Source organism: Suncus etruscus, chromosome 8 (assembly GCF_024139225.1).
Source record: "Suncus etruscus isolate mSunEtr1 chromosome 8, mSunEtr1.pri.cur, whole genome shotgun sequence".
NCBI classification, from domain to species: domain Eukaryota; kingdom Metazoa; phylum Chordata; class Mammalia; order Eulipotyphla; family Soricidae; genus Suncus; species Suncus etruscus.
In genome coordinates, this window is record NC_064855.1 from 969,264 (window position 1) to 986,191 (window position 16,928).

General features: G+C 45.1%; 1 pseudogene; it reads right to left on the reverse strand.

The window, feature by feature from the left end:
- Nucleotides 1-13,315: 13,315 nt before the first annotated feature.
- Nucleotides 13,316-16,925, reverse strand: LOC126016407 (vigilin-like; annotated as a pseudogene).
- Nucleotides 16,926-16,928: the final 3 nt, after the last annotated feature.

Genomic DNA, 16,928 nt, shown 5'->3' on the forward strand with positions numbered 1-16,928 from the left:
GCCGACCCCTAATCCCCTGGCTTCAGGGTTTATCTACCTATTCCAAGACCCCTCCAGGAATGGGCGGGGTCTTGCAGTAAGGTTACACTAATATTCAGTTCCCAAGACCTTCTCCAGAAATGGGCGGGTCTCAGATAGGGTACACCTAAATCCAGGGTGGAGTTACAGTATTCCAGTACTGAGCTGGTATATTTTTTTCACTTTTATTTTATTATTTTTTATAATTTTTTTCTTTATTTAAGCATCTTTTTTTTTTTTTTTTTTGGTTTTTGGGGCCACACCCGGTAACGCTCAGGGGTTACTCCTGGCTATGCGCTCAGAAGTTGCTCTGGCTTGGGGGACCATATGGGACACCGGGGGATCGAACCACAGTCCGTCCAAGGCTAGCGCAGGCAAGGCAGGCACCTTACCTTTAGCGCCACCGCACCGCCCGGCCCTATTTAAGCATCTTGATTACAAATATGACTGTGATTAGGTTTCAGTCATGTAAAGAACACCCCTTTCACCAGTGCAACATTCCCACCACCAATGTCCCAAATCTCCCTCCATCCCACCCCACCCCCACCTGTACTCCAGACAGGCTTTCCAGTTCCCTCATTCATTCACATGATTATGGTAGTTCTCTGTGTAGTTATTTCTATAACTGCACTCACCACTCTTTGTGGTGAGCTTGATGAAGTGAGCTGGAAGTTCCAGCCCTCCTCTCATTGTCTCTGAGGATTGTTGCAAAAATGACTTTTATTTTTCTTAAAACCCATAGATGAGTGAGACTATTCTGCGTCTCTCTTTCCCTCTGACTTATTTCACTCAGCATGATAGATTCCATGTACATCCATGTATAGGAAAATTTCATGACTTCATCTCTCCTGACGGCTGCATAATATTCCATTGTGTATATGTTCCACAGTTTCTTTAGCCATTCATCTGTTGAAGGGCATCTTGGTTGTTTCCAGAGCCTGGCTATTGTGAATAGTGCTACAATAAATATAAGTGTGAGGAAGGGGTTTTTGTGTTGTATTTTTGTGTTTTAACGGTATATCCCTAGGAGTGAAATAGCTGGGTCAAATGGGAGCTCAATTTCCAGATTTTGGAGGAATCTCCATATCGCTTTCCATAGAGGTTGGACTAGACGGCATTCCCACCAGCAGTGGATAAGAGTTCCTTTCTCTCCACATCCCCGCCAGCACTGATTGTTCTCATTCTTTGTGATGTGTGCAAATCTCTGTGGTGTGAAATGGTATCTCATAGTTGTTTTGATTTACATCTCCCTGATGATTAGTGATGAGGAGCATTTTTTCCTGTGCCTTTTGGCCATTTGTATTTCTTTTTTATCAAAGTGTCTGTTCATTTCTTCTCCCCATTTTTTGATGGAATTAGATATTTTTTTTTCTTGTAAAGTTCTGTCAGTGCCCTTTATATTTTGGATATTAGCCCCTTATCTGATGGGTGTTGGGTGAATAGTTTCTCCCACTTGGTGGGTGGCTCTTGTATCCTGGGCACTATTTCTTTTGAGGTGCAGAAGCTTCTCAGCTTAATGTATTCCCATCTGTTGATCTCTGCTTCCACTTGTTTGGAAAGTGCAGTTTCCTCCTTGAAGATGCCTTTAGTCTCAATGTCATGGAGTCTTTTACCGACCTGTTGTTCTATATACCTTATGGTTTCAGGTCTGATATCAAGGTCTTTAATCCATTTGGATTTTACCTTCGTACATGATGTTAACTGGGGGTCTATGTTCACTTTTTTGCAAGTGGCTAACCAGTTCTGCCAGCACCACTTGTTAAAGAGGTTTTCCCTGCTCCACTTAGGATTTCTTGCTCCTTTGTCAAAAATTAGGTGATTGTATGTCTGGGGTGTACTGAGTTGTTTTGTTTTGTGGCCACACCCAGCAGTGCTCAGAGCTTACTCCAAGCTCTATACTCAGGGATTATTCCTGGTAGTTCCTGGTGAACTGTATATCAGCCAGGAGCAAGTCAAACGCTTTACTAGATATATTATCTCTCAAGGCCCTATAACTGGTACTTGAATATTAGAACTAGGACTTGAGTACCAGTACTCAAGTCTTCCTGCTCAGTACTGAAGTGCTGCCAAAGAGCAATCTGGTCTTTGTCATTGGATTTGTCTTTGTTAAAAGGAAATCTGTACTGATATGCACAGGATAAAAAGTACTTTTCTACTGGAGTTTCCTTATTGGAAGACTGTGATTTGCAAATAATCTGGACTATACTGTTAGAAGGGCTCAACTCAGGGGTCAAAGTATAGCTGTTAGGATATTTACCTTGCATACTTCTTTTTTGGGGGTGTTGGGTCACACCAGCAATGCTCAGGGTTTATTCCTGGCTCTTTGCTCAGGGATCACTAAAGGTAGACTCAAGGGACCATATGTGGTGCCAGGGATCAAATCTGATCATCTACTCAGGGCAAGTAGCTTACCAGCTGTTCTTTCTCTATGGCCCCTTGGCACACTTCTGATCTGGGTTCAGTCCCCAGCAATGCATATAGTTTGCCCAAGTCCACCAGGAGTGAAGAGAGCCAAGAGTAAGTCCTGTGTCACTAGGTATGGCCCTAAAACAAAAACAAAAATCAAGCATAAAATATGTGCCTGATTGAAGCAATAGTCAGAAGAAACCAGCCTAACGCAAGTGAGGTATCTTCAGCCAACCAAACTCAAAGTACCACATGATCATCACATCACAAGCAAAAGAGCTTAGAAAATTTAGGGTCAGAGAGAGACCTGCATGTAAGGTGCTTGCTTAGCACAGAGCCATACTACCAGGTTTGATCCCTGTACCATATGTGGCTCCCTGAGCCCTGCTAGGAGTGATCTCTAAGCACAGAGCCAGGAGTAAGCCTTGAGCACAATCATATATGATCAAACAACTACTCTACTCACAAAAGAGAAAATCACCCACACAACCTAATTCAAAATTTAAAAAAGCATTGAGCTTGCAGCAAATAAGATGGTTTGGTTGTTTGTCACAGCACTAGTTACAACTCAATCTAGAAATTTAGAAGTTTTTTCTAGGATCTAGAAGTACCTGAGAATAGATGAGTGGCTATCGAAACTAGGATACCTACACAATAGAATACTACACAGCTGTTAGGAAAAATAAAGTCACAAAATATGCTTATGCACAGATGGAAGTGATGGTTATTATGCTGAGTTTAGAAATGAGTATCATAGGGAGAGAGATAGACATATACTAATCTTACTCATCTGTGGGCTATAATAAAAATGAAAAACAGACACAACAGAGAAGAGGGCCAGGAGGATCAGTGCATGATAGGAAGCTTGCCATAAAGAGCAGTGAGTGAAGTTAGGGTTGTGAAGGGTGACAATGATAAGTTAGAACTGATCACTCTGGGTGATGACAGAAGATACAGTGATATGCATGGTACCCCTTCATAGTGAAACTAGTGTCAAAAAAAAATAAAAAAGGAGAGAGAGAGAGAAAAAGAGAGAAGTAAAATGTCTGTCCAAGAGGAAGCAAGGGTGAAGTGGGAGAGAAACGAAACTGGGGACACTGGCAGTGGAAAATGTGTACTGGTGAAGGGTGATATACAATGTATGACTGAAATTCAAACACAAACAGTTTTGTAGCCACAATGCTTAAATAAACTAATTATTTTAAAAAATAGCTGGTTTGGTTAATTTTTAAGCCAGTACATGCTGATTATGTGATAACTGTATCTATGTCCCCCAAAGTCATATATTTTCATGACTTCTATGGAGAGGTCTAGAATTACATGCTAAATCCAATGAATAGAACAGCTTAGGTAAAAAAATTTCAACGACATAACCAACAACAATTGGAATGACTTCAGTGAGGTTACTGGAACAGAACAGTAAGTTAGCCCGGCCTTGTACATACCAGGCATGTGGTCTACGAATTTCATTACGATGACCACATAACCGGATATATTCGTGAACTGTCAGAATGAGAAGCACTGAGGGAGAATAAAGAAGTGAAAGATTTAACAGGTTATTCCTCCACACCTCCTAACCCTTCCAATAAGAAACACTCCTTAGGCCTTTTACCTTCCTCTCAGTCCAAACCCCAAGACCACCCAGTCTCTACAACTTCTAGAGGAGATGGAATTATCCAAATCTTTATTTACCTTGGGCAGAAGCCTCAGCAATTTCTGGGTCATTTCACATTAGGATCTCCCCTGTCTGTGATCTTCTGTTTGTGCTCTGACATGGTAGCACAAGGCACAGTTACAGGGCTGTCTTCCAGGACGGATTCCTACTCATAGGGTGCTTCCCTTTTATGCTTCATAAAGTGATGTGATTCAAGGTGAACAGAACATTCATTGAGATCCCAAATTCTTTTCCTCAAAACTAGGGTGTGTATAAAATTCTCTGAAAGGAAATAAGTGCTAGTTAGGATACATAGCGCAGAAGGGAACCTGACACTACGGCTGCTGAGAGTCCAGAAACCACGACAAACATAAACAAACAAGCACAGTGAGAATTGGACAAGGCACTTCCCAGAAGGTCCCCCTGGGCATCTCACTAGTAACTAATGTGCTCACTTCACAGACACACAACCTAAATGTCATACAGGCTAATACCTCACACAGGATGCTCCTTGGTAGAACTGGGACAGGAATGCAGACACAGGCCTGCGTCCTTCAGCTCTCTGCAGACCCTCCCTGCCAAGCCAAACTATCATCGAGGGCTCTACACCCACAGCTCCAGACTCCGGGAATCATACACCTGCCCTCTAAAGCAGTCCTTCTATGAAGAAGGGACCGTTGGTACCCAAGACAATCATTCTCTTTTCCAGTTTATGAACCCAATGTCCAGTCACCTGTCAGAGTCACCAGCCAAGTCTCTGCAGCACCTGCCAGGTTCACTACCTAGGGTCAATCAGATCTTCATTGTTTCAGAAAATTATTTGGCTTACCACAATCTTTTAAGAAAAATAATTCACTCAGAAACCGCCTTGGTATTCATTTGAAGCTAACATACAGAAATGGCCTCTAACTGCACTCAAGACTGCTACTAACTTGTTTCAGTGTTTCAGCAGCCCCACAAGTGGTGGTTGTATCACCAGAAGCGGCCACAGTACATCAGACTCCTGCTTCATACTAGGAACAAAGCTTCTATCCCACCTGTATTTCCACGCTGTGGCTTTCTTTGCTTCCTCCCATCTGGTTTCTCTAAATCTCCGACTCCACAGTCACACTCACACCTACACTCAGCTCCTCTAGCCTACCTTTCTGTTCCCCTCCTGGAAGTGACCCAACTGTCCAGGGTTTGTCCTTCGCGCCACTCCTGTCTTCAGCTGCCTTCGACCTTCTATCTGCTCCTTGGGACCCCAGGTCCACAGGGTGCTGAAGCTTCCCCATTCAATCTCACTCTCCAGGTCCCTTCACCAAACATTCTAATCCCCAAACCCTGTATCCTGGTATTCGAGGCTGCTTCTTCAGCCTCACAGCTGCACTTAGATCTGAAGTAAACGGAGCGATGGGGAGCTCCTGGCAACGAGTTTGAGCAATAAAAGCAAGATATGGGGCCAGAGTGATAGCACAGCGGGTAGGGAGTGTGCCATGCACCCGGTCGACCCAGCATTGATCCCTGGCATACAAATGGACCTCTGGACATTGCCAGGAATAACACCTGAGCGCAGGGCCAGGAGTAGCCCCTGAGAACTGCCAAGTTTGGCCCCCAAGCAGAATATTTCCTTTTTACTGCGGTCAAAGTGAATCACAATTCTTTCACAGCAATACCTGAGGCCCACAGTGACAAGGAACGAGGAGCGTCCCCACCACAGTGCTGTCCTCCCTCCACCCTGCCTCAGCAAGCACCCAGGCCTCCCTCCTTCGCCCTCGGACAGCTCGCGGCGGAGTGGGCTTCGATTCCGTCTGCCAGACAAATGTTTTTAGAAAAGCAAAGCAGCAAGATGGCCCTGGAGGAGACCAGCTGCCGGCAGGCGCAGGAAGGCGGCTCCCTGGGAAGAGGAACTGAGCCCGGACACGGCGCTGGGCATGATGCGCGCCAGCCCGGGGAGACGCCTCAGCAGCGTGGGGCGACCGGGGGCCTCTGACCTGCGGGGACACGACCTCCTGCAGGCCCGGCTCCCGCACCCGCCTCGCTGCTCCCCAGACGCTCGCAGCCGCACAACGAGCCCGTTGACAGCCCGTTGACAGTCCCCGGGGCCCGTGAGGACGCCGGCCGGAAGTGTCGGCGGAAGTGTCGGTGACGTCAGTTCCGGACACGCGCGGGAGGGGCCCGGTTGTAGTCCCAGCGCGCCTGCGGAAGCACGGAGCAGAGCGGACTCCGTTTCCCACAAGCCTTTGCGACTTCCCTTTGCGCCTCCTGCTTTCCTGAGTCTACCCGCATATTTTACCCAGAGGAGACAGGGCCTGGAGGGGCCAGAGACGTAGTCCAGCTGGTAGGGCGCTTGCGGTGGGCTCGGGTTCGACCCCTGGGACCCAGTATGGACCTTGGTGGGGAGGGAAGGAGGGAGGGGGGGGGAGAGAGAGAGAGAGAGAGAGAGAGAGAGAGGAGAGAGAGAGAGAGAGAGAGAGAGAGAGGGAGAGAGGGAGAGGGAGGGAGGGAGGGAGGGGGAGAGAGAGAGAGAGAGAGGAGAGAGAGGAGAGAGAGAGGAGAGGGAGGGAGGAGGAGAGAGGGAGGAGGGAGGAGGGGAGAGGAGAAGAGAGAGAGAGAGAGAGAGAGAGAGAGAGAGAGAGAGAGAGAGAGAGAGAGAGAAGGAAGGAGGAGGAGGAGGAAGAAGAGACACCCCAAAGAAGAAGAGACACCCAACACCCCAGAGAAGAAGTAGAGACACCCCAAACAGCTGAGAGATGAAAGAGAGAAAAAGGAGGAAGAGGAGGAGAAGAAGAAGATGATGATGATATGGCAGGGCAGGTGGAGAGAGAGAGGGGGGGGGAGGGGGAGGGAGCGGGAGAGATAGATATGCCCTGGGTTTCAGAGAGGGGTGGGGAATTCACAGGTGAGGGCCTGTGTTCAAAGAAGAAAGAGAAAGAAATAGGTACAAAGCAGGCAGCAGCTCTTCGATGTTTTATCTCTACCCAGCCCCAACCCCGACCTACAGGCACTGCTCTGATCACTATCTTAGCCTCCCGCCACAACTATCCAAGTTTTCCCTTTTATACCCAGCATGACAAGGGGCATGTCCAACTGGTGTGTCCAGGTTCAATGGTCATTCAGTGGGGTTATCCAAAGTGTGTGTTCAAGTCCAACTGCCATACATCAACACTAGAGGAAATATTCTTTTCTGGGATGCAATCATTAGTCTTGGGGCAGAATAACAGTTTTCGTTCTTTCTGAGAGGCGAACAGTAAATGATCATTAAAAACAGTGAGGTAGGCAGGTAAGTAATGGGAGGAAGTCTGGAAATGAGTTCTTGGAAAGTAGTAAAAGCCAAGTATTATTCATTACTAGCCCAAAACTAGCCAAAAAAGAATTATGAATGGGCTTACTTTGTGGACTCAGAAAGTGAGGGTCTGATAAGACTCTGATACCAAATCCCAGAGTAAGTTGAACTTGCCTCTCCCAATTTCAATAAATAGAAAACAGTTTTGCAATTGACAGTACATTTTTCCAACCTTTTGTTCCATCTTCAGGTCCATTAAGTTATTTTATGTACTTATTTATTTGGGCAGTACTTCCAAGCCACACATTCATGCTCCAAGGTCACACCTGGACCTATGCTCAGGAATTACTCCTTCCTCTGTGCTCAAGGACCATGTTGGCTCTGTATACAGGGGAAACTGGTAGTACTTTTGGGGACTAAACAGAATGATGGATTTAAAACTGTGCTTCATTTACGGTCTCATGCCAGGCAAATGACTCACCCTTGCTGCATCTCTTGCAACAAAGCAATTAAATGCACTTTGGGTGCTGGGTGGCAAGTAAATGGAGCAAGGGGATGGTCTTGGTTCCTGAGGAATTAAGGACTGAGGATAAAGAGGGTTGTATAGGGAGAGACAACAGATCAGAGTTGAGAGGGTGAGAGAATAGGAGTTTTGTAAGGTGGTGAATGGGGGTGGGAAGGTACAGCAGGTGTCTTGCGTCTCAGCAACTCTAGTGGGAAAAAAATCCTTCACGAGAGGGAAGTAGGTAGCACGAGCAGCCAAATGGAATAATGTTGGGGGGAAAATGACAACCACACACAGAGTATGGGGACCCGCATCTTCAATAGATGTGAGACGAATTTACTCTTCCATGTTGGTAATATATATACACCCAGTCATCTCATAATCATCTCAGTTTCAGGTATAAAAGGCATTTCCGTGCTGACAAAAGGCGGAGTCTTAGAAGAAGTGACACAATGACAGTAGGCCCTAAAATATACAAATCAAAAACTAGCAATACAAGTGAAGAAAATCCAGAACTAAAAGGAAGAAAGTAACATAAGGAGAAGGGGGTTTGCATTTTAACTGGTCCTAGGATTTTGAGATGCAGATTTATTTGGCCAGTAGGAAAACTCTTTGTAGACTTGGTGCTGAAAATTTCCCTGAGTCATTGACTGAGGCCTATAATTTTGGCTTGTAATTTTGCAAGGGAGAGAATGCGCCAGATAGTAAGAAAGAAATTGTAATGTCACTATCATGTCATGAATTTCAGAAATATTGCCAGTAATCTATGTAGGGGGTATAATTAACATCCACCAATGAGCCTGCTAGCTAAAATATTTCTTGGGGAAATATCAGCTCACTGCTCCAGGAAAGTCAGTAGACACATCTGGTGGGCCTGCTTTCTCTAAAATGGAGATGTCTATGCTGCATGGTGTGGTAGGGAGGAGATACTATATAAGGGGGCTATATATATATATAGTATATATACACTATACAGGGATTAGTTACAATACAGATTAGGCAAGCATAGAAAAGTCCATTGCATACACACTACACCCAGTTATAAACAGGCAATAGAGATCAAGTTGGAGGCTTGATCCTTATAGGATGGGTCAGAGTGCTTTAAAAATAAATAAAAGAAATAAATGAAAAGATTAAAAATTCAAAATAATTTTAAATTTTAAATGGGGCTGGCATATTGAAGAAGAAAGGTTTTCCAATTTCTAACCATTTCAGCAATGGTGGGGGGGTGAACTTTGCTAAATGAAGCTTTTAGGATAAACATAATTTTCATGTCTAGAGTACTGAACAATATGGTAGTGAGCACTATAAGAGTAGTCTACCCTATGTAGTATCATCCACCATGTCTTGTGCATCGAGGTTCCTTTCCTGAAAGAGTATGGACATTATGATATAATAGTAACATAGCTTGAATCAAAAAAGAAGAACAGAGGGGGAGCAAAAAGAAAGAATAAAGATAATATTAATTTATGAAAACATACTCAATGAGTGGGGCTTGTAACAAAAGTTTATCGTGTGTTGTTGCCTATGTCAGTGGTCTCTATGATCATAAGCTTTAGATCATAGTAGCAGATATAATCAAAGGGAATAGACAAATCAGAGTATTTTGCCAATACATTGTCATAAAGTGCACTATATTTAGAGTCTAATATGATAGAAGACTGAATTATAAAATTAGGGTATCAAACCAATATCTACAAGAACCTCTGTGGATAAAGAAATCGAATAAAGAAATCACTAAAACATATTGATAGTGAGCACTGCAGTGGAAGTTTCTGGCTTCAGTCATGTTCTGCAACTGATTTCGTGGATAAAAAAAACAAAAACAGAACATTGGGCCGAAGCGATAGCCCAGCAGTAGGGCGTTCGCCTTGCATGCGGCTGATTCAGGATCTCGGTTCAATCCCTGGCATCCCATATGGTCCCCCAAACAAGGAGCGATTTCTGAGCACATAGCCAGGAGTAATCTCTGAGCATCACTGGATGTGGCCCGAAAACAAAACAAAATAAAACAAAAAACCATTAGAACATTATTATTGGTCTTTGTAGTAAGAGGTTGATGGAACACCTGTTCAATCTAAAAAGCTATTTCCACAGTTGCAGGTTTCTTTGTAGTATAAAAGAGCAAAGGCTTTGTGTTTCTCCTTTTCCATTTGATCTGATCCCTTCTCATTATAAACTGGCACCTGTGGTATTCAGAATATCTACCCTTATCATTGTGTTTCTTCATGGAGTTATTCTAAATGCCAAATATTTCCACCACCAATGCTCCCCCTTTCTACTTCCCAACTCCTGCCTGTTGCACTGGTGAAGGGGGGTGTTCTGTTTATGACTCAAACCCAACTACAATCATGCTTGTAATCATGGTGCTTAAATAAAGATTTTATTAAAAAATAAATACCACAGATACGTGATATCATCCTGTATTTATCCTTATTCTTCTGTGATCAGAAATAACTCCTGAAAAGTTTTGGGAATCTTATGGGATGCTGGAAATTGAACCCAGGTCAATTGCATGTAAGACAAAACTTGACCCACTGTATTATCACTGGTTCATTAATTTTTATTGTTATTTCTCTATAAGTATAATGTACTTATCTGCTTTACTCATATATTATTAGGAAATAAATATTATTTTATTTTTTGAGGGGGCCACAGCACTGTTCATATCTTACTCCTAGCTCTGTGCTTAGGGATCACGCCTAGTGGGATGCTGGGAACAATATGTTGCTTACATTTATTTTGTTTTGTTACGTTTTGTTTTGGGCCACACCAGGCTATGTGTAAGTCAGGGATTTCTTCTGGCTCTGCACTTGGGGATCACTCCTGGTGGTACTTGGGACTAGCAGTCATATGGGTGGGATGTGGGTGATTAAAACCAAGCAAGCCACGTGTAAGATCAATGCCTTACACACCATACTATTTAATTGTTGAGGTTTTAATTTTATCTACTGAGTTTTTTAGACCTGTTATTTCAATTTGGAGTTTTCTGATTTCTATATTTATATCCTCTTGATTCTTATATGTTCCATTTAACTCGATCTATGCTTTCTTTGAATTCTATGAACATCCTCCATAGGGTGATTGGCACTTCTTGGGTCATCAGAGCTGCCATCTTCATTCTTTATGCATGGAGTTGGCCTGTGTTGTTTCACCATTGTCTTGCTTGCAGTGTGGTTTTTTTTTTCTATGCATAATGATGGAGTTCATTGTCTAGAAGATGAATGTGGCCTCGAAGCAAAGCAGAGCGGCTGCGGTCCTCTGACACCACCCTTGTGGGCAGGGACAGCCTACCTTGCTAGGATTAAGTTAGCTGGGGTCTTCCTTTGCAGCCTCAAGCAGGAAATTAGGAAGCCTCCTACTATTGCTCTGTTCCCTTTTATAAAAACACCAATCATTCCTCTCAATTTTAAGATGCAATTTTAATACGTGGGGACCAGATAGTACAGTGGATAAAGCTCTTGTCTTGTACTCAATGGACCTCGGTCTACCCCAAGCATACTTTATGAGATTCCCCAATGTCCACCTGCAATGATCCTTGAGAACAGAACAAGGATTAAGCTATGAACACAGTGAGGTATGGCCCAAATAAATACTAGCAGAATAAATGTGTTAGAGAGTAAATAGGCTATCATGCATATAAATAAGAATGGTCTTAAAATTATATTTTGTATTTGAACCCAAAACAAAGATAACAAGAAAAATAACTCAAATGGAAGTACATCAAACTAAAAAGCAAATGCATCAAAAGAGCATCCCTTAACAAGTGAGAAGATAAATCAAGAAAAGAATATGTGTAAATAACATATTGGATAAGGATCAGCATTCTACATATAAGCTAACGCATAGCTCTGAATAGCAAACAAAAATCCCATAATAAAATTGGCAGTGGGGCCGGAGAGATAGCATGGAGGGTAAGGCGTTTGCCTTTCATGCAGAAGGTCATCGGTTCAAATCCCGGCATCCCATATGGTCCCCTGAGCCTGCCGGGAGCGATTTCTGAGCATAGAGCCAGGAGTAACCCCTGAGCGATGCCGGGTGTGACCCCCAAAAAATAAATAAATAAATAAATAAATAAATAAATAAATAAATAAATAAATAAATAAAATTGGCAGTATAATTTTGGGATTGGGGAGGTAAGTGAGGAAGTAAGGTACTCGCCTTGCATGCAGCCAATTGGATTTGATCACCAGAACCACATATGGATCCGAGTTTTGCAGAACTGACTGTAGAGTCAGGTGTAAATACTGAGCACAGTTAGGTGTGGCACAAAAATGACACTGGATTTTAATAAAAATATACAGACACAGCCAATGAGTTAAAAAACTATTTTGAAGCTGACTAGCCTCCAGGCAAGTGCAAACAGAAAGCTGATACCATAACCCAAAGTTGCTCCTCAGAGAGAGCAATGCCTGAGCACAACTGGCATGAAAATAGGAGAAAAATAAAAATGAAAAGTAACAATAAAATAAGAAGAGACCATTGTGGTGCCAAAACTAAAATTCAATATCAGAAGCAAATAAAAACCCAACCAAACACACAGCAATAATGAAAAGGTACATAGAACTTTAATTCAATCAGAGATTTTGGCAAGAACAGAATATACCTTGGGGTTCCACTGAGAGTTGTGGGGGAGTATGTATGCAGGACCTTGAATAAAAACTTTTATGAGGTCTCTTGAATGCCCTCTATGACACTATTCTATTCTGGAACTGCCTGGCAGATGGAACCCCTGAAGAGCAAATGTTCCAGGAATTCTTAATGCTGAAAACTTTGGATACACCACCAAGACAAGGTGGATAAGGGAAGGAAAGCACAAAGATGGGGGGGGGTCTTCCTTTGATTGATGATTCCTAATTGGGCTTGACCTTGGACTGTCCTTCCTGCTTCACAGAGGGCTCTGGTTATAATACCTATCAATATTGTCTTGCTCCAGGACATTCTTAAGCCCCATTATTCATGCTGAGCTTCTCCCTAGTGCCTTACCTAACTCTGGGTTATGTCCTGTTACCTTCAGCTATCCCAGTTCCTCTTTTAGTTCTAAATAAGCATTTTAATTTTAATTTTTATTTTTATTTTTTTGGGCCATACCTGGCAGCACTTAGAATTGCTTCTGGCAGGCTCAGGAGACCATATGGATGCTGGGGGTATTTATTTTTTTTATAAAGTCAAGGAAATTTATTTCCTGAGGTCATGACACAGTAATTGGACTGGGCCACAGCTGCCATGGCCCTGTGTGGTGTGGAGGAGGGCCTGGAAGACATGCTCGTTGGACCGAGAGGGCGTGTGCATGGTGGCATGGCCAGGCCCTTTAGTGTTCACAGCCAGTACCAACTCTGAGCCAGGTGCCTTCACTGTCAGTCCCGAGGAGGTGCTTCAACAATTTTCAGAGGGCAGCCGCTGGGTCGGATGCCTGTGATGGCTGCTGTGGTGTGGGGCTGTGATAGCAGACTGAGATATCCATGGTCTAATCATTATTGCTTGGGGCCCCATGCAGGGTCTTGGGAGCCACCTGAGCCCCAAAGCTGGGAAATTCCTCAGAGCTGCTCTTGTCCGGAGCTTTCTCTCTGTTGTTGGTGGTCCAGGAGGCATTTCACACTACAAAACCCTTGGAGGGTGTCTTGGACTCCTCATGGGCTGGGGGTTCAGGTACACCTGCAAAGCCTCAGTGTCCACCACATCTGTCAGATATTCCTCCTCCAGGTTGAGGATGTGGTCAATGGCTTCCTCCACATTTTCTGGGAGCCCCGTCATGGTGATGTAGTTGGGGTCCGGGTTACCACTCTGCAGGAAGTGGATGTCCACCTTGAACTCATCCATGATCTTGTGGATGTCCTTGCTGCGTGACCTGATGATGTGGGCATGAATCGGTGGTCCAGTGGCAAGTCCTCAAAGACCATCTGCTTGAGCTCATTCATGATCTTCAGGATGGCTTCCTGGGTGGCCTCCATGTTATTCTCATAGCCTGTGATGGTGCTCTGTTCCTGGGGCTGTCTCCCATCATCCTTATCTGGAACCTAGATGTTCATGTCATGCTCCAGGTGAATCTGTGTGATCACTGCCCTCTTCCAGCCAATGATCTTGAGTGGTACTTGGGGTCCACAGTGATACTCAACTTGAAACTCCACAGAGCCTGGTTCTCCTGCTTGGCCTGCAGCTCCTTCATTTGCTCCAGCAGCCCCACCTTGGCCCGGTCTAGATGGACAGTAAGGCCAGTGATGGTGACATTGTCTGACTGCAGCTCAGGCACTGGCACGTGGATGTTCACCGCAAACTCATCTGTCATTTTCCAGATTCTGCTGCCCTTCTTCCCAATTATGTACCGGTGGGTGTCAAAGGACACCTCCACTTTGATGGTGACAGGAACAAGTGCCTCCAGAGCTTTCTTGGAGGCCTCACACTTTTCTCTGTGCCCAGAAATGAGGATGATGTCATAGCACTGATGAGAGAGCCAGGCTTGGCCTCTGTGCTCTACCCTTTGTCATCACCATTCTCCTGGATGGATGGCCCTGCACTGGGCATTGGGTTTTCCTCTCTGTCTGGGAACTTAATTTGCACATTATAGTCCCATGTGATTTGCTGGAGTCTGTACTCTTTGGGGCCCATGACATAGCAGTGGAACCTCTGGGGAATGACAGACTCCAAGGTCACCTGGGCTTTGAGGTCCTCAATGAACTGGATGCACTTCTTGGCTGTTTCTACATAGTCCTTGGCACCCTTGAGGGTGACATTATCACTCTGGATGTCTGAGTGCAGGAAGCTTACCATCATCCACCACACTTGTCCAGGATCTCTTGTAGCACCTGGCCTATCTAAATGATAAAGTAGTGGTGGTGCTTGGGATCTACCAGCATGGAGTCCTTCACCACATTATCTAGGTTCTAGATCAATGCCTTCAGCTACTTCTGGGACTCCAGGACAGCCTCCTCCTTTCCCCTGATGGTGATGAGATCCTGGTCCTTGTCCTTGGCCATGGGGAAGATGATGCAGGTGCCTGTGCTATCCTGCAATTATCAGATCTTGCTGACACCCTTGCTGATGAAACTGTGGTACTCTGGCTTGGCCTGAATGTCGATGGTGAAACTCTTGGTTGGCTTCTCTTCTGTCAGATACAGCAGCTGCCTCTTGGCCGCCTTCACATTGGATTTGGAGGCCCTGATGATGACCATGTCACTGCCAGAGCCCTCCACGGGGAAGTGGATGTGCAAGCTGCCACACTTCTCCATGATGGAGCAGAAGGACCCTTGCTGTCAATGAACAAGTTGTGCTGGGGACTAACACCCCCAGCTTGACGATATTGGCCAGGTCCTCCTGGATGGACAGAATGTGGCTCTGGGCAGCCTCACAGTTGTCCCTCTTGCCTGTGATGACAATGGTCTTGGAGTTGCTGTTCTCAGCTGGAGGGCCAATCTTAGTGTCACTCTTTTCATGGATCATTTTAATATTCACTCCTTCCCAATGACGTTCTTGTGGAACTGCTTGAAGATGGAGACGGAGATGGAATCTCTGTTCTCCACCAGGTCTGCCACCATCTTCTTTGTGCACTTCTCCACCTCATTCTTGGGCCCCCTGAGCTGGACAGTGTCACTTTTCTGTGCTGGGTCTGAAAAGTTGATCATGACCTCTGGGAATTTGTCACAGATCTCTTGGATCCATTTACTCTTCTGGCCAATGATTGTGCAATGAAATCTCTGCTCAATGATTAGATCCTGGGTGTACTCATTCTCCATGTACAAGGCCAGCTCCAGCAGCTCCCACTTGGCCTGCTGTATGCCCTGAGTGTCGCCCTTGACCACCTCGAGCACCAGGCTGTTTTTCTCGCTGTCAGTGGGGATGTGCACAGACACCTTGTACTGGTCTTTTGTTGCAAGTCAGCCCCTGAAGAGGTTGACTGATGGAGGGATGGAGGATGAGGTCTTTCCCCTCCAGCTCGAAGCACGCATCTGCCACCCCATCCAGCCGACGGTTCTGAGGTGAAACTCGAAGACAGTCTGGCTTGTGGAAATATTAGCTTTATTCGGTGGACAAGACTGAAGTCCAAAGACTCAGCCTCAGTTCCAGCAAAAAGCCTCTCGCCTTCCACAGACCCTTGTTTTTATCCCCCAGAATCAGGTACCACCCAATGGTGGGATCAGATACCAACCAATGGTGGAAGCAGAATCAGGTCCTACCCTAGGGTGGGGGCAGAATGCCAGGTCACACCCTAGGATAGGGCACAATCACCAATCAGGTTAGGGTCAGTAACATAATAGTCCCCTAAAATATTTACATATACAACAGTCTTTGATTCTGTTGATGTTAGCTCCGCTCTTGCCAATAAGGTGTCTGTGGAACTTGTGGTCGATGTTGATCTCTATGTAGTCCATCTGGTTGATTAGATCTTTGACCATTGTTTGGATCTGCTTCTGGGCCATATTCACATTCTCAGTGGGGCCTTCCAGTGTGATCTTGTCCTCATCCTCGGTGAACTCGATGTGAATCACTGGCAACTGCTGTGTGATTTTGGCCAGATTATGCCCTTTCTTGCCAGTGATGAAGCGGTAAGGCCAGGTGAGGCAGAAATGCAGGTGACTGTGAAGATGTTGGCCTTGGCATAGACTTCGGTCAGCATCTGACCCAGCTTCTCAGGCTCACCCCAGAGAATGACTGTCTCTGAGGCACTGTCTGAGGGCAGGATCTCCACTGACACACTTGTCCTCTCCAGGATCTCCTCCAGGGAGTTGCCCTAGTGTACTTGTGCTGAAATGTCTTCACCTCCACCTCAATGGTCATGGTCTTCTTTTTATTCTCCATAAATCATCTTGATATGAACCATGGACTGAGCTAATTGTGTCTTCTCACCCATGAAGACAATGTCAGTGAGGGTGACTCCTGGTGGGGGAATGTTGATGTGCATGCCCATCTCCTGCATGATCTTGGCCACAAGGCAGTTGTACAGCCCTGTGATGAAGGGGTGGAAAGCCTTCTCCACCTCCAGCCTCTCCACAGCATGTTTTTTCCTGCTTGGCAGTGATGAGCAGGACTTTGTGGAGAGCCTTGTCGATGCCCTCCTAGGTGCCAGTGATCTGGATCTGGTTATC